The sequence below is a fragment of the Callorhinus ursinus genome, unplaced genomic scaffold, assembly GCF_003265705.2.
Source record: "Callorhinus ursinus isolate GAN/ISIS: 27379988/994484 unplaced genomic scaffold, GSC_fseal_2.0 scaffold18, whole genome shotgun sequence".
NCBI classification, from domain to species: Eukaryota; Metazoa; Chordata; class Mammalia; order Carnivora; family Otariidae; genus Callorhinus; species Callorhinus ursinus.
Window position 1 is genome coordinate 12,395,934 of NW_027397080.1, and position 11,015 is coordinate 12,406,948.

General features: G+C 44.2%; 1 protein-coding gene across 1 annotated transcript in view; it reads right to left on the reverse strand.

Annotated features, from left to right (window-relative positions):
• ZBTB8A (zinc finger and BTB domain containing 8A) overlaps window positions 1–9,308 on the reverse strand; it is a 90,808-nt gene extending 81,500 nt beyond the window's left edge. Inside the window, exon 1 of the mRNA XM_073902988.1 lies at window positions 9,230–9,308. The gene's annotated coding sequence lies outside the window, so the exon portion shown is untranslated. The remainder of the gene's footprint in view (window positions 1–9,229) is intronic.
• Between the last annotated feature and the right edge of the window lie 1,707 nt (window positions 9,309–11,015).

Below are 11,015 nucleotides of genomic sequence, written 5' to 3' on the forward strand. Positions count from 1 at the left end.
ACTGAAAGCCGGTGGGAATTCAGAGGAGGGAAAATCATTTTTTTCCGGGAAGCCGATTTGTCACCTATCAACTGGTCAACAATAAAATAAAAAAAAAATAAGTTAAAATCCATTTGCTGATGCAAAGAGTCAATAAAACCCACAAAGTTAGACAAAGATTGTCTTTACAATAAAGTTCTCCTGTCTTCCTGCCTCCCCCAAACCCTCCCCCGCATAGTTTTCTTTTCCTCCTCCCATTCATCATTGAAACTCAATCCCTAACTCGGGGTGTCAATCTCATTATTTCACTCTGACACCTCACACTGACTTAAGAATGATTTTTGAAGTTCTGCAAATTTATTTGCACTTGAAAACCGGAGGTGTTCAAACACAAATCATCCTGTGTCTGGTAGAGGGTCGGGATCAGCTCCCTCGCCAACCACCAGCGCTATCAACAACACCCCTTCTTCCCTCCTTTGGAAATGTCCTTTCTGCCTTAGAAGTTAGAAATGGTGTATGTGCAGTTAGCCTTATGGTTTTCTCTTATTTTCCCTCCCCATGGGGGCTTGAGACGGCTGACTTCTGTGTACATTGGTGAACGGCTCAGGCCTCAGGGGATTGGCCCATGAGGCTGCTCACCCAAGGACAAGGCCCCCTGGATTCTACTGTGGGACAGTCGTTTCCTTAGAGGGGTGCAGGCAGGGGTTTCCAAGGGAGGTGGCTGCTGGGGAATTTTCACCAAGGAATGAGTCTGCTGGGGATGCACATTACAATATTAGCAAAGGGGGAAAGGGACAAAGCAGTCTAATCTCTGTGGTCACTCTCCCAGTGACCCCCACTGAAGTGCCGCCCCCCTTCCCAGCAACCCAAAAAAAACTCAGCCAGCAGCTGGCGGAGGCTGAGTCGGCCCAGGGACTCACAGTAAGGCCCACCCTGTGCTGACGTCCACAGTGACCTCTTAAAGGAAAAAGGAGAGGGACTGACTACCTCAGAGGTTGTGCAGGAAAAGCTGGCTCCGCCATAGCGCTGTGCTTTGGCACTCAGCAAACTGCAGGAAAGTGCCTCTTTGTCGTTCCCATCAGACCACAAGATACTTGGGGGCAGGGCTGTATCTCTTTCACCCAGGTATCCCCAGCACCGAGAGGGACTCAGTAAACATTAAAAGAAAAGCATGACACTACCTCAGCTCATTGTTGAGCTCAGAACATTGTTGAGGGCCCACTATGCAAAAAATAAGGTGGGCTTCCTGCCCTCCTGGGCAGGGGGATTTGGGGGACAGGCAGTCCCCTGGAACTGGGTTGTAAAGGAAGAGTAAGTTTTCACCAGGGTGGAGAAGTCTACATATATGGGTGTGTGGAGTGAGGAGGAGATAAGGGAGCAGAAGAAAACGCAAGCAAGTACAACATGAAAAGGAATGGCATTTTCAGGGAGTATTCCAGAAGATGCAAGTGAGAGAGTGAGGTCACTTTGAAGATGATGCCAGTTTGGCTGCATTAGCTAGAATATGACTCCCTTGAGTTAGTATTTTTAACTTTATGTTTAACTTTTCATTATGATTGTTTTAAGATTTTTTAAAAAAGTCTCGGGGTGCCTGGATGGCTCAGTCGTTAAGCATCTGCCTTCGGCTCAGGTCATGGTCCCAGGGTCCTGGAATCGAGTCCCGCATCGGGCTCCCTGCTCAGCGGGAAGACTTGCTTCTCCCTCTCCCACTCCCCCTGCTTGTGTTCCCTCTCTTACTGTCTCTCTCTGTCAAAAAAGTAAGTAAAATCTTAAAAAAAAAAGATTTTTTTAAAAATCTGATAATTTTAAGTAGTATATTCAATTCTAGAGGGAAATATTCTACTGTTTATTTGACGGGAGCTGCTCAAGGCTGGAAACAGCCCTTTTTTTTTTTTTAGATCTACTTTTTTTTTAAGATCTAGGGGCACCTGGCTGGCTCAGTTGGAAGATCATGTGACTCTTGATCTGGGATTATGAGTTCAAGTCCATGTTGGGTGTAGAGATTACTTAAAAATAAAATCTTAAAAAAAAAAGATCATGATCTAAACCCACACTGTCCACATGTGGCTACTGAGTTCTTGAAATGTGGCCAGTCCAAATTAAGAGGGCTTGTAAATGCAAGGTACACACCAAATTCCTGAGACTTAGTACAAAGAATGTAGAATATCTTATCAATAATTTCTTATATTGATTACACGCTGAGATTATATTTTTAACATACTGAGTTAAATAAAACATTAAATTAATTTTAGTATTGATAATATTTAATAATTTTTCTTTTTAAATTAGGCTATTAGCAATTTAAAATTTTTATTTTTTAATTAACATACAGTAAAATTCACTCTTCTTGGTGTACAGTTATATGAGTTTTGACAAAGGCGTAGAGTCACATAACTAGTACCACAATCAAGATACTTAATAATTCTCTCACCCGGGGTGCCTGGGTGGCTCAGTCGTTAAGCATCTGCCTTCGGCTCAGGTCATGATCCCAGGGTGCTGGGATCAAGCCCCGCATCAGGCTCCCTACTCAGCAGGAAGCCTGCTTCTCCCTCTGCCCCTCCCCCTGCTTGTGTTCCCTCTCTCGCTGTGTCTCTCTGTCAAATAAATAAAATCTTAAAAAAAAAAAATTCTCTCACCCCACAAAAAAACTCCCTTATGCTCAACCTTAGTAGTTAACCTTCTTCCCCACCCCCCATCCCTGGCAACCACTGGTCTGTTCTCTGTCCTTACAGCTTTGTTTCTCCGGAATGACATACCAATGGAATTCTATAATATGTAGTCTGTGTGTGTGTGTGTGTGTGGTGTGAAAATATGTATATAACATAAAATTTACCATTTGAGCCTTTAGGTGTAATTTTTTTTTTTTAAAGATTTTATTTATTTGACAGAGAGAGACACAGCAAGAGAGGGAACACAAGCAGGAGGAGCGGGAGAGGGAGAAGCAGGCTTCCCGCTGAGCAGGGAGCCCGATGCGGGGCTTGATCCCAAGAACCCTGGGATCATGACCTGAGCCGAAGGCAGACGCCCAACGACTGAGCCACCCAGGCGCCCCTAGGTGTAATTTTTTGAGTCTGGTTTTTCTCAACATAATGCATTTGAGATTCATCCATGTTGTTGCATGCAACAGTAGGTCCTCCTTTTTTATTGCTGAGAAAGACTACATTGTATGGATATACTACACATTTATCTATCCATAAGACAACACTTGGATTGATTCCAGGTTGGGGCATTTATGAAAAAAAGCAGTTAGAAATATTCACATGTGGATTTTTGTTTGAACATAAGTTTTCATTTCTCTTAGGTAAATATTTAGGAGTATCTACTTAGGGTAAATACATGGGAGGATTTCTGATTCGTATGCTTGGTGTGCTTTCTGCTTTACAAAATACTGCCAACCTATTTTCTAAAGTAGTTGTACCATTTTGCATTCCCACCAGCAACATATGAGAGTTCCCATGCTCTGTATCCTTGCCAGTGCTTGGCGTTACCAGGTTTTGTTTTGGTTTTGGTTTTAGCCTTTCTAATAGGTGTGTGGTGTGGTTTTACTTTGCATTGTGGTTTTAATTTGCATTTCCCTAATGACTGATGCTATTGAGCATCTTTTCCTGTGCTTCTTTGCCATACATATATCTTCTTTGCTGAAGTTCAGATCTTTTGCTCATCTCAAAAAATTGAATTGTTTCTGATGAGTTTTCAATATTGTTTTTTTATTTTTATTCTTTTAAGATTATTTTTTAAAGAAAGCTTTCACCCTGCCCCCAGTGTATAGCGCCATGTCCATGTTGAGATACTAAAGGGCGTTGTGACCTTCTTTTTTTTTTAATTAATTAATTAATTTGACAGAGAGAGAGGGAACACAAACAGGGGGAGTGGTGGAGGGAGAAGCAGGCAGGGAGCCTGATGCAGGGCTCGATGCGGGGCTCAATCCCAGGACGCTGGGATCATGACCTGAGCCAAAGGCAGACGCTTACCAAGTGAGCCACCCAGGCGCCCCGCGTTGCAACCTTCTTTTTTGTGTGTTTTAAAGCATGCAAGGGACTACCTTCAGTCAACATCACGGAAATCCTGCCATCCAGTTATTCACCAGAAAACATATTTTTTAACTTATTGGCTGCTGACAAGCCCTTGCTGAAAGTTGGGTTGATACGATTGCTCAGAGAGTCAACAGAATGTGCTAATCATTTGTTCCTCCAGATTTTATAAGCTCTGTCTCTGAATCAAGCTAAGCTACACACTTAGACAATATGAGTTTATGATTTAGGGTTGTGTACTTGGATTTTATTGATGGTCCATATTTGAAACAGTCCTTGTGAATTCTATAAAACTGCTGATAAAGAAGTTGCCCATTATATTTTTCAATATCCCTTATAGAACAAACTGTTTAATAAATTCCTATTAGAGTTTAGTGCCAGAAAAACTTCCTGTCTCCTGACAAATAGTCATCCCTCCTATTATGATACAATGAGAACTGTGACATTTAGCAACCTTATGCTTCTACGTTTGGCTGCTAGAAAAGTAGCACTATATTTAATATTCAGTTAACTAACTACCTTTACCCTTAAATATCCCTCTGCTCTCTGTGGCTTTTCTTGTTTATATTTACTTAACATATATAAGGGTCTTTATTGAGAGGCTAGTGTTCCAGTTACTATTGCTGCACAACACCCATCTCAAATGTAGCAGTATAAAACAATCACTTTCGGGGTGCCTGGGTGGCTCAGTCAGTTGAGCCACGACTCTTGATTTCAGCTCAGGTCATGATCTCAGGGTCCTGAGATCAAGCCCTGTGTGGGGATCTGCACTTAGCATGGAGTCTGCTTAAGATTCTCTCTCCCTCTCCCTCTGCCCCTTCCCACCCCCACCCCCATGATCTCTGAATGAATGAATGAATGAATAAAATCTTTTTAAAAACCCACTTTATTATGCTGACTGATTCTGTGCATCAGGAATTCTGAAAGAGCACAGTGGGGGCGGCTCTTCTCTGTTCCACCTTATCCTGAGCTTCCGCTGGTGACTAATAGTTAGGAGCTAGAAGGGCTGGGGGTGCAGGAGTCACTCTAAAGTGGCTTCTTCACTCACATGGCTGAGCCTGGGCTGGGAAGGCTGAAGGCTGGGCTCAGCTGGAACTGTCATGCAGAGCACCTATCCGTGGCTTCTCCATGTGGCTTGGCTTTTCACAGCACAGGGGCTGGGTTCTGTGGAGGAGCAAACCCAGAGGGCATGTCCCAAGAATCAGCATTCCTAGACAGCTAGGTGGGAAGTCCATGGCCTTTCCTAGCCTCAGAAATCATACAACGTCACTTCCACCATACACTAGGATGTAGCAGTCACAAGCCCACCCAGATTCAAGGACAGAGTCCAAAGACCCATCTCTCGAGGGAAAAGGATTAAAATAATTTCTTGCCACTTTCAGAAACTACAGGCATAAATAATAAAAATAATAAACTCATAACTGTTTTTTGGTCAAAGAGATCTAAATAGGTGGTGTCTCAGCTTTTATCCCTGCTCAGACCACATGGCTGGGTGTTGGCCGGGTATGGAGGACAAAGGTAGGAGAGGTCTCTCCAGCTCCCTACAATCTTCCCACATTTGTTATGGAACCATTTTAAAAACTCACCAAAGTTTCTGCAGAGATAAGGGAAAAGCTAGCTAAAATTAGATATATTACTAATTTGGTAGCAACAAGATTATTTTGGCCACCAATAACTTTTTAAAAGGGCATTTAAAAAGCTATTATTTTAGCGATGAAAGATCAGTGGAAGACATCTTTCTTTTTAATGACTAGTGAGAAGACACATTTTTGACTGGTTGGAAATAATAAATTCTGCAGCTACCTGAAAACAGACATGTCCAAAAACCATCCCTCTTCCTCTTCTTCTTCTTCCTCCTATTCCCTTCCCTTCCTGGATTCTTTAGGAGAAATTCCTTTATTAAGCACCTAAAATGTGCTAAATATTGTTGTCATTCCCGTAATGTTTCAAAGCACAGATTTAGCAGCCAATTTAATAATGTGATTAAGATACAATATTTTAGGGGTTGGCAAACTTCTGGAAAGAGCCAAATAATATTTTATGCTTTGTAGGCAATACAGTCTCTTTTACAACTATTTAACTCTGCTGTTGCAGCAAAAAGTAGCTATAGACAATATAAAAATGAATACGCATGACTGTGTTCCAATGAGAATTTATGGACACTTACATATGAATTTCATATAATTTTCACATGACACAAAATATTTTTCTTTTGATTTTGTTTCAACAATTTAAAATTTAAAAACCAATTTTAGGGGCACCTGGCTGGCTCAGTGGATAGAGCATGTGACTCTTGATCTCAAAGTTGTGAGTTAGAGCTCCACCTTGGGGATAGAGTTTACTTAAAAAAAAATTAATACAAGTAAAAATTTTAAAAGCAGTTTTAGTGGTTTTTAGGCAGTGAACCAGGTTTGGCCTGTGGGTTGTGATTTGCCTACCCATACAAAACTGAATGAAAAAAAACCGGGTGCAGAATTATATTTACAGTATGATTTCCCATAACTCAAAAAAGGAGACTGACACATAAAGAAAAAGCTGAAAGTAAGGGTGCCTGGGTGGCTCAGTCGGTTGAGTGTCTGACTCTTGGTTTCAGTTCAGGTCATAATCTCAGGGTTGTGAGATCAAGCCCCAAGTTGAGCCCAGGAGGGGCTCCAAGCTGAACGTGGAGTCTTGCTTCTCTCCTTCTTCCTTTGCCCCTCCCCCCACTCACACAGTCTCACTTTAAAATAAATAAATCTTAAAAAAGGAAAACACCAGGCACTGAGAGAGAGAGAGAGAGAGAGAGAGAAAGAAAGAAAGAAAGAAAAAGAAAGAAAGAAAGAAAGAAAGAAAGAAAGAAAGAAAGAAAGAAAGAAAGAAAGGGCTGAACGTAAATCTACAAAAGGTGGTTATATTTTCATGCCGAATTATGGTGGATTTTCCTCTCTTTTTGGTGGTTTCAAATTTTATGGAAGGGAATATTTTACTTTAGCGATGGAAATAAAATGTTTTGAAAGAATAAATGTGGTAGTGTTCACCTCAACAGCATATATACAAAAATTCATGAAGAAGGAGAAAATTACAGGCATAACTTGGTTTATTACGTTTCACTTTATCATGCTTCCCAGATATTGCATTTGTTACAAATTGAAGGTTTGTGGCAATGCCACTTTGAACAAGTCTATCCCACCATTTTTCCAACAGCATTTGCTCTGTGTCACATTTTGGTAATTCTTGCCATATTTTAGACTTTCATTCTTATTATTGTATTTGTTATGGTGATCTGTGATTAGTGATTAGACTTGCTGCAAGAGCAGATGATGATTAGCATTTCTTAACAATAAAGTATTGTACATGTTTTAGATATAATGTTATTGCACACTTAATAGACTACAACATAGTATAGACAAATTTTTTCTATGCACTGGGAAACCAAAAAAATCATTTAACTTGCTTTATTGTGATATTTGCTTTATTGTGGTGGTCTAGAACTGGACCCACAAGATCTCCACGGTATGGCTGTGGGATGAATCCTGTGGTGTTGGACTGGTTCTGGAGTTATCTATGTATATATCAATGTGTATCTATCTATATCTAGATGTCAATCTAGCTATCACACTATCTATGGAAATGTCCGCTGAGAGAGCATGAAAGCAGCAACACTTCAACAGCAATGAGCGCACCCAGGGTGCAGACCTTGGCTTCTAAGTAACAGGTCTCCACTAAAAGAACCAAGGCTCCTTGGAGAAGCATCTGATTCCAGGACCCGGTCAGGGATAAAATACAAGATGAGCGGAACATCTGGGTGGCTCAGTCGGTTGAGTGTCTGACTCTTGGTTTCCTTTCAGATCATAATCTCAGGGTTTGTCGTAATCTCGTGGAACATCTTGTGGGAGAAAGTACGTGTTCAAGTAACCATAGGGACATGTCAAATGGACACAAAATCTGGCTTAAGTGGGCTTCCACAGGCCAAATCTGGGACAACTGGAGCACTAAAATAAATGACAGCAACAGATTCCAGCCCAATGGATAAAACAGGAAACCATGAATCCCTAGGATATAAAAAATAAATGAATAAAATATGAGAAGGTTTGATGAGAAATGGGCGACGATCTCTGTCGTTTCAAAGTACCTCCTTCTATAACACTTTTAGTTATAAAAGGAAAAAGTGTCACTTTACAGTGGGTTAAGCCTGTGGGACATCATCTTCCTCGAGAATCAAAGAGAACAGCGTCGGGAGTGAGACGAATACTAAGCTGAAATTGAGTGCCATTTGATACGCCGCTCTGAGAAGGACGCAGCATCACCCGTGCGCAGAGCCCGGATCCAGACAAGCTCGGACACACAAAACCAGAGGGACAGTCTCCCCCGCAGCTAGGCCCCCGGCAGTCGCCGCGCAGCCCGAGCCCGGCCGGCCGCCGACCGCTCCACACACGCCGGGCGCAGTCCCCGCGCCGCGTTTCCGCCGCCGCCGCCGCCGCCAGGAGGCTCCGCGCGCCTTCCCGCCTTTCCCCGCGCCGCGGTCGGGCCGGGCCGGGCGGGCTGGCGGCGAGGCGGGCGCGGGCGGCGACGGCGCGGCCATTGTCCCGCAGCCCCTCCCGGCGGCGCGCAGGAGGGGCTGGCCGGGCGGCCGCGGGGTCCCGAGCCGGTGCGCCCCGGCGCCGCCCGCCTCTCCCACCGGGCCGCCGCCCCGAGGCCGGGACCCCGCTGCCAGCCGCCCGCCGCCCGCGCCCGCCTTTGTGACGGTCCCCAGCCCTTCGGAGCCGCCGCCGCCGCCGCCGCCGCTTCTGCTCCCGGGGCTGCAAATGGCGCCCGGCCGCCTCGGCGCCTCCCGCCGCCCTCCGCCCGCAAGGAGGCTCCGGGCCCCTCCGGCAGCCCCATCACCCCGCCGGCTCTCTGCCGTGAACACCTCCGGAAGCCCCAGAAACACTAAGTCAACAGACTTAAAAAAAAAAAAAAAAAAAAAAAAAAAGGGTTTAAATACACATAACATAAAACCTATCATTTTAAGGACAACTTAAATACATTCACAGTGTTGTGCAACCGTCACTGCTATTAGTTCCAGAACTTTGTCCTTGCCTGGAAGGGAAAACTGCACCCATTAGCAGTCATTCCCTCCTCCCGGCGCAGCCCCTGGCAACCACCACTCTGCTTTTTGTCTCTGTGGATTTGTCTATTCTGGACATTTTATATAAGTGGAATTAAACAATAGGATGTCCTTTGTGACTGGCTTCTCTCACCTGCATGATGTTTTCAAGATTCATCCATGTTGCAGAATGTATGAGAACTTCATTCCTTTTAATGGGTGAAGAATATCCCACTCTAGGCATATACCACATTCTGTTTATCCATTCATCAGTTGATGGACATTCGGGTGTTTCCACCTTTTGGCTATTGTGAATAGAGCCCCTGTGTTTGTTTCCATCTGGGTAAAAGTTTTTGTTTGAACACCTGTTTTCAAATTCAGCTATTTTGGGTATGTATAACTGAATAGACTTTTGCTCCCCCACTAATGGAAAACCCTACAGCCACCTGCAATTTTCTCCCCATTGATTCTGGCAGCTTCTGGAGGTATACAATGCATGCTCCAGTAAAATTTCCTGTCTGTCTTGATTTTCTTGATATAGGAGACATATAGGTCAATACTCCTGCCCTCTCCAGGGCCTCTTCTCAGGGGATCTATCCCCTATACCACAATCCAGTCCCAGCTTCCAAATAACACACCCCTGTCCCACCCTAACCCTTTGGTCAGAGCCCTCTGCTGCCTGACCCAAGGTGCAATGTGACCCCAGAGAACCCACTTTTTGCTGGGCAGAAACTGAGGTGTTTTCTTTCGGAGGATTTTACCTGAAGGACAAAAGCAGTGGTCAGGTCAGGGTGAGGCAGTCATTTAGGGCTTGATGAGTGGGCAGAAGAAAGCTAATCTTCTAAGAGTGGCTGGGGAACTTCACACGTTGGGAGAGAGAAGCAGCCAAGGAGCATGGACAAGGACTGTGAGAAATCAGGAGCAGTCTCAGTCCTAGTTAATTCCAGGTGATCTGCTGATTTTCTCACCTAGGATGCTCATAAAATCCCTCATTTTAATCTTGAAAGAAATCTTTTTAAAACTGCTCTCAAACTTTAGTTTGCATCAGAATCCCCCTGGGATGATGCTGATGCTGCTGGTTCCGGGACCACACACTGAGAGCCATCGCCTTCAGCTTGCTTCAGTGTCTGTTCCTTGAAGCCAAGAGTGCCTGCCCCAAGACAGGTGCTCTGAAGTCTGCTGCTGAATCTGTAGGTGCTTGAAAAACCTGAAATCCTAGCTGCCTGCAGTGCTCACCAACAGAGTCCATTCAGCTGGATTTAACCTCTCTTGCCTTAGCTGTGCTAAGGACACATGGAGGATGGAGGATGTGCAGAGTTGCGAAATGCAGGGCGGTCAGTGCTCCTACCTCCAGCTCTGCCTCATGCTTTTGGCAGGTGTTCAAAGCAGTGCAGTCTGAGCTCCCAGCTTCTCACCAAGATTTAAGATCATGCTTCTTTAGTTTCTGCCTATAGCTCTCACACTGAAGGCTCAGACATACTTCCCTGGAGCTGAGCCAAGCGACCATCTTTTCTCCTGGTGAGATATTTCCAGAGACTTCCCCCAAAAAGCTTCATACAGAACAGCTGCATCCCTTCCCTGATCCTCATATCTACTAGACATGTTTAAATCTTCGTGATGCTCACAGATAGGTCCATACATACCAGACTGGTTTAATCCTAGTGACGCTCACCTGATTGGTGGCACCTACCCACCTACCCCACATAAGGAATAACAGATCTCTTGTCCCAACCAACATTCTAGATCACTGGTATGCAAACACTCTGTAAAATGTCAGATAGGAACGATTTAGGGCTTTGCAGATGAAAGATGTCTGTCGCAACCACTCAACTTTGCCATTGTAGCTCAAAACCTGGCATATACAATGTGGAAAGGAATGGAATGGGTGTGTCTGTGTTCCAATAAAACTGTATTTGCAAAAAAAAAAAAAATAGGCGGCA